The 7536-nt window shown below is 40.6% G+C and overlaps 1 pseudogene; it reads left to right on the top strand.

The window, feature by feature from the left end:
• The first annotated feature begins 2616 nt into the window (after nt 1-2616).
• Nucleotides 2617-3056, top strand: LOC129474404 (small ribosomal subunit protein bS16m-like; annotated as a pseudogene).
• Nucleotides 3057-7536: the final 4480 nt, after the last annotated feature.

The following is a 7536-nucleotide window of genomic DNA, read 5'->3' as shown; positions in this document are numbered from 1 at the left end:
GAACATATATATATATTCTATTCCCTATATAAGAATATGTTTTATTCTTTTAAATATATATTAGAATACATTTTAATATATTTTAAATATATATTTAATATATAAATATATAATTTATAAATATTTAATATATAAATATATAATTATTTATAATATTTAATATATTTAAATAAATATTTAAAACATTAAATTTAAATGTATTTTAAATATATTAAATAGAATATATTTTAAAATATGAATATATATATAAATAATTTTTATCAAAGAATAAAATAATGAAAAGATAAACCAAAAAATTGCTTAATATGGATGCCTAGATGGGGGGAGGAAATTGGGTGAAGGAGGCAGACATGAAAGAGACTTGTGAGAAGGCACCTCGTTTTATAGAATTGGCTTTGGAGCCCTGTACATATTTCATGTAGTTAAACATGAAAATTAAAAAATAGCAACACTTAAAAATTGAAAACAAATTTTAATAAGTGAATCTAGGTGAATGTCAAAATGGTGCTCAGTTACACACACAAAAAATTATTTCAAATGACTTTTAAACACAGTATTTGGAATGTTTATCCCTAGGAGAATAATATCCTTAAGATCAAAGGAACTATAAAAACAAATCTTAACTTGTATCCAAAAGTCTTATTCAGTAATAATATTGGCATTGCTGTTTTGAAACTATTATATGATAATGTAGGTTAAAGTAAATGGAAATTATGTTAATAACTTTAGGAACCAAATTTTCAGTATAAAAGTAAAGATATATACATATAAAATCCAAAGATGTTAAATAAAGCCCTAAAATTTTAAAATTTAAATAAAATATATCAGTATAAATTCATGAGTTACTCTTCCCTTTCTAAAACAACAACAACAAAAACCCCTTACATATTTCTGTTTTTGTTTTTTTTAACTTGTCACTGATGAAGCTCAGACAATCCTTTATGTATTTCTTAACTCTGTCCATGGAAAAGTCCTGGAAATGACTAACCCAGTAGTGTTTAGCAATCACATGTCCAGATTATGGTCTCTAAATATCATTTTCCACAAAATGAACGAGAGTTCCTTAGAGAAATAGCCAGTTCCAGGTCTGGAGCAGGACCTATGCAAGTTGGACATGTGAATTTTTGTTCTGCCAGAAAGCAAGAAAGCTATAAAAGATTAATGGAATCATGTCAAAAGGAGGTAGGAGCTAACACCATGGGCTTCCACTGGCAAAGAGGGGTCAACCTGAACAATAAAAAAGAATAATTATTGCAGTTGATTGAAGCAAATCAATTATTGCCAAAGTGATACTGAGAAAACAACTTTTTGGTTGCTCCTGAACATCGATAAGGCACTAACTTATTCTGAAAATTTATAAGCAAAGAAATAAGCATTTACACTGTCTTATTGTGCCAACTGTATTTCGTGGTAAAAAGGTGATGAGGGAAAGTTCTTTGTAAAATAAATGAAGGAGGCTGGGTGTGGTGGCTCACAGCTGTAATCCCAGCACTTTGGGAGGCTGAGGTGAGCTGATCACTTGAGTCCAGGAGTTCTAGACCACTCTGGGCAATATGGCAAAACCCTGTCTCTACAAAAAATACAAAAAGGAGCTGGGCGTGGTGGCATGCACCTGTAGTCCCAGCTACTCAGGAGGCTGATGTGGGAGGATCACCTGAGGCCAGGAGGTCGAGGCTGCAGTGGGCTGTGATTGCACCACTGCACTTCAGCCTGGTTTGGAGTGAGACCAGCCTGGCTGGAGTGAAACAGAGTGAGACCCTGTTTCAAGCAAGAAGAAGAAGAAGAAGCAATAGTAGAATTATCACTATTTTGCTATCCCTAATGAAATAACACATCTAGGCAACAATCCTTGATGCTGCTAAAACCATTAGCTACAAAGCCAGTGGGGAGAATGGGGGAGATCTAAGGGGGATGAACCAGGCTAACAGCACTTAAACCCGCTGATCAATCTTAGCATCATTAGAAGTGAGGTATTCCAACATTATGCACCTCTTGATGGGATACGATAGTGAGTATGCAGCACCACCTATATTCTTAAAAAAACTTGAACTTGAATCTAGCATGAATCTCTCTAGTGCTTACTACCAGTCTTCAGAAATATGGGGAATAGGAGAACAAGTGAAATGGCACTGCAAGGAAGCAACCAGCTAAATTCAGAGTGTGAAACTTTCTACAGGAGAAATGACCTAAGGTGGGAAAGGAGAGTTCTCTAGATTAAAAAAAAAAATGTAAGAGACATAGTCAATCAACTGCAATATGTGGACCATGTCTGTATCTTGATTCGAGGAAATTAACTATGAAAAGAAACTTTTGAGACAATTAGAAAATGTTTCTTTTCCTGGATGTTAGATGATATTCTTGCTAATTTTGTTAGGTGTGATAGCAGCATCGTGGTTATGTAAAAAGTATCTTCAATTGATAGAGATGTAATCTAACAGTAATGATGATTAAAATAATACACTATCTGGTTGAGGCTTTCGGGCTTCGATGGCTGGGCAGTGCAGCCTAGTGTCCACCTGCAGCTGCCTTCTGTGTCAGTCCTCTGCCCCCCCAAGGCTGTAGAGCTTGTCCGTGCAGGTAGCAGGATGCTCCAAGGAGCTGCGCACCGGCCACACCATGGTCCACCTCACTATTCTCTTCTGCAAGGCCTATCACGGGGGCCACTTAACCATCCGCCTTGCCCTGGGTGGCTGCACCAACCAGCCCTTCTACCGCATTGTGGCTGCTCACAAGTGTCCCAGGGATGGCCATTTTGTAGAGCAGCTGGGCGCCTGTGATCCATTGCCCAACAGTCATAGAGAAAAACTTGCTGTCCTCAAACTGGACTGGATCCATCATTGGATTGGCTGTGGGGCCCACCTCTCTAAGCCTGTGGAAAAGCTAGTGGGTCTTGCTGGGTTCTTCCCTGTGCATCCTATGATGTTCACAAATGCTGTGAGACTATGAAGGAAACGGGCATCTGAAGTCCTCTTAGCTTCTCAGAAAACAGATGCAGAGGCTACACATACAGAGGCTACAGAAACACAAGTGAGCTGACTTCAGTGAACATAGCAGTGGGAACAGAGTCAAGGTCCTCTTAAAATACTGTGCAGAGATCTTAATTTTGTTAGATTCGGAGGTCAATAAATGGAGTGTCCTGAGTCACCCTTGCTCTTTTGGCCTGGCCTGCACAGGGCCCAGGGAGAGATTTGTTCTTGTGTGACACAAGGCTGGGGCTAGGTATTAATTAGCTTTTTTGGACTTTGTCTTGGGAAAGACAGTGGCTGCGGGAGGACTGGGCTTTTGAGTTGGGCTCTGGGTCTCTTGGACACTTTACAATCTACTGGTTTCCAATATTTAACTGCTTCAAAGCCCCCAGCCAGACTGTTCATGTTCATATCTTCCATATCTTCATGTTCATCCCACATGTGCAGGAACAATTCCCTTTCTTACTGATTTTGTAATTGGAGATTTATATTGTCTTGCTTAACACATATGATCAAATATACAAAAGGTAGATTTGTTATCAAAATTGCTTTTTGGCTGTAATAACCTACCTTTTAAGAATGAGAAAGTGCTGGGCTTAAGGGAATTCAGAATGAATCAAGATTGAACCATTCAAATGTGGCTGCAGTTTCTGCATGTATCATAGATGGAATCCTTCTGAGAATACTGGAATAGGGAATTATGACACCAAGCTAATTCAGCTGTGAACTTTATTCTTGTACTTTTCTTTCTTGCTGATAATTTTATGGAGCAGGTAAAGAAAGCTGCTGCATGTTAGGATAAACTGTGTACCAATAATTTGGATGACCTATGATGAGTGATACATTTTACTTCTTGTATCTTTTCCTTCCTACCTTGATGCCAGTAATTTATAAGGGATCGGTATAGTTCGAATGTATTTGAATAACTTCAGTATACTTTAGCTCTACTTTTTGATTTGATTCAAAGAACCATCCACTGGTCTCAAGTATTCCATGTGTTTTAAAAGCCTGAAGTCAGTGAGATGAAATTCAACATCAAGAATTTGAAGTAAAGTAACTTGAAAGAATGTAAAGAAAACATTGGGACAGTGGCTTATGCCTGTAATCTCAGCACTTTGGGAGGCTGAGGAAGAAGGATTGCTGGAAGCCAGAGTTCGAGACCAGCCTGGGCAACCAGCAAGACCCCGCTCCTACAAAATATTAAAAACATTAACTGAGCATGGTGGTGCTTGCCTGTAGTTCCAGGTACTCAGGGGGCTGAGGCAGTAAGAACACTTGAGCTCAGGAGGCCTGGGTGACAGAGTAAGACCCTGTCTCAAAAAAAAAAAAGAAAAAGAAAACATTAGGTAGTGTTAGGTATTTTGGCTAGAGCATAATAATTAATTTGATTTTCTGGTTTTCAAAAATTTGAATTGCAATAAAAGGATATTTCAATGTGCTAAAAAATCATAATAATACACTGTCTGGGATTTGCTATAAAACAATCCAGAAAAGAGTGGGTAGATAAATGAGGTGGCAAAATATTAAAACAATCACTGAAGCTGGGTGGTAGGTACATGGGGATTTGTTCTATTGTTTTCTCAACTTTGGTGTATGTATGATCATTTGCATAATAGGTTTTATTGTTAAATTTTATTATTTTATTATTGAGATAAAATAAACTAAAATAGTGTTTTATAATTAGACAATTTGTGGCTCATTTTTATAGTTCCTTGATTGCAGGTTTTGATGCACAAAAATGTTTGGTTTACTTTGCTCTAAGACTTGGCCCAGATCTCAACACCTCCCTGAAATGAAGGGTGTTCCCTGACTGCCCTCCTCAGAAAGAATCTCCCTGCTATGAAGTTCCAGGAAGATCCTGGTCCTTGTGTCACTCTAGTATGTATCCAGTATAGCCTGGTACCGTCAGCTGGCTTTTTGTGCCCTGATGTCAGGACTTTCAAATCCAGCAGTCCTGGGTTTGATGCCTGAGTCAGCTGCTTATTGCTTGTGTGATGTTAGAGATATTCTTTAGCCTTGGTTGTTTCTCTGCAAATGGACATGGGATAGTGGTTGTTGTCAAGGACAATGAATAGTAGGTGTCATCTCTTCCTCTAAAATGTCAGGGTTGGTGTTGCAGGTGGCATTGTGTCTCATAACTTCATATGTTCAAGCCCTAACCCCCAGTACCTTAGAATGTGCCCTTATTTGGAAATGAGACCACTGCACATGTGCTAAGTTAAGATTATCCTGGAGTAGGGTGGGCTCTGATCCATATGACTGGTGTCCATCCATGTAAGGGGGGAAATTTGGACCCAGTTAGGTATACAGGGAAAATGCCATGTGAACAGGAAGGCGGCTGTCCATAAGCCACGGAGGGAGGCTTGGAATGAATCCTCCCCTCACAGTCCTCAGAAGGAACTGACCCTGCCAGTGCCTTGATTTTGGAGGCCTTGGTCTGGAGGCCTATGAGATGATGCGTTTCTACTGTTTCAGCTGCCCAGTTTGTGGAACTTTGTTATGGCAGACCTAGAAAACTCACAGAGATGGGGTCCCTGCCTTCGTGTTCCCTTCAGCACCTGCTCAGTGCCTTCTTCTCATCCCAAAGGGAGGCCACAGCTGTTGTTCAGGATGTTGATGTCATTGATGACAAGGAAGAGCTTCAGAACTGGGCCGTGAGCCCCCATTGCTGCGCTCCTGTCTGGGGTTCTCAGCTTGGCCACTCCTTTTTTGTCTGTCAGTATTACTCATGCATTAGGGTCAACTCCCTCTCACCCGTCACTCCATGTATTCACGTACACATAGACACCATGCATGTACTCGTACACACGTACACATACCACACATGTACTCTCACACATATGCACACACACCATGCATGTATTCTCACATATGTACACGTATACACACATGCATGTACTCTCACACACGTACACATAGTCTCACCATGCATGTACTCACACATGTACACAGTCTTCATGCATGTACTCTCACATACACATACACACCATACATGTACTCTCATACAGGTACACACAGTCTCACCACATATGTACTTTCATACACATGTACACATACACAACATACATGTACTCTCACACACGTGCACACAGACTCACCACACATGTACTCACACACGTACACATACACACCATACATGTACTCATAGTCTCACCACACATGTACTGTCACACACATGTAAACACACACCATACATGTACTCATGTACACATACAGACCATACGTGTACTCTCACACATACACATCATACATGCATGTGCACACAGGTACACATACATGCCATGCACGTACTCACATACATGTACACACATACGTATCATACATGTACTCATGTACACACATACACATGATTTTGTTTCTACTACTCTAGAGCAACAATCTTGAACTATTTGCTAGAATGCTCCTGACCTAGTAAAATCTCAGGAAAGGCCAACAAGTCCTTACAAGTTGTAGAGGAATGATGTATTAACCTATTGGCCTAAACAAAATTCTGTGAGCCCAGTTGTACAAATGTTTGGAAGGTTAGGTCTGCGTGAGTTAATTCTGAGAAAAAAATGAATTCCTGGATTCTAGAAATTGATGTTACAGAGCTTGGGGCTGGTTGGGAGTGGAAGTCCCAGGAATGTCATCTTGGGGGCTCCAGATGGTTCCATTTCTCCAAGGGCCCTGACCCTGTGTCATTGCTGTGTCCAGCCCCTCAGGGGTGACTTTGACTTGGCAGAGTTCTTTGTGGTGGCTTTGGCAGCAGTGGTTCTAACAAATTCAGCCTGATGGTTTGAGGGAGCTCTAGTTCTTGGGTCCATTCTAACTTCCTAACTGCAAATTCCTGGAGTGGTCTAACTAACTAAAGGAACCACTCCTAACTACAAATGAGACCTCAAGAACAGGAAGGGGTGCAGAAACCCAGCTCCAGAGTAATGGTGAGCAGGTAGGCACAGGGGTCTTCAATGCCTGTGTATGTGGTTTTTGGCCAGTGACCACAATCTCATCCCTGAAAGTTTTGGGAGACCAGTTTATGTTACCTTGAAGAACCAGGGATTTCTTGTAACTATGGAAACATAAATCTCGGGATTAAAGAGTCAGAGAGAAAACTGCTATTGTTGCCTTGACAACCCATAAAACCCCAAGTCTTTGTGGTTAGGAGTAGAGATAATGTGCCTTCAATCTTTTAAGCTAATTTACTTGTGGGAAGGAGAAGTGGAAGTGGGCTTGGGCACCCTGTGGAAGCAGATGCTGCCCTGACTGGGTGTGTGTGTGTGGGTCTTCCCAGGCCCACCCTGCTGAGTGGCAGGTGTCAAATTCTGCCTAATAAACGGCCAAGATGTCCTGGAGAGTCTGTACCAAAGGACTGGCTCTCATGTTCCAAGGAGGCCCTTGTTTCTTGACTCTGTAGGTCTGTAAATGGAATGACTTCCACTCCTGTATTGCAGAAGTATCTGTTTTGAGCTGTTTTTGGAGGGGATGTGGCTACCTGAAGGGAGCCGAAATCTTTTGTTACTGGGACAGATACTCAAAAGCCCTTTCCCTCTCCAAGTTCCTGCCCCTCACTTTTTGTAAGAAAGGCTGGGAA

The sequence above is a fragment of the Symphalangus syndactylus genome, chromosome 24 (assembly GCF_028878055.3).
Source record: "Symphalangus syndactylus isolate Jambi chromosome 24, NHGRI_mSymSyn1-v2.1_pri, whole genome shotgun sequence".
Taxonomy (NCBI): domain Eukaryota; kingdom Metazoa; phylum Chordata; class Mammalia; order Primates; family Hylobatidae; genus Symphalangus; species Symphalangus syndactylus.
This window is presented reverse-complemented; position numbering and strand designations above follow the sequence as displayed.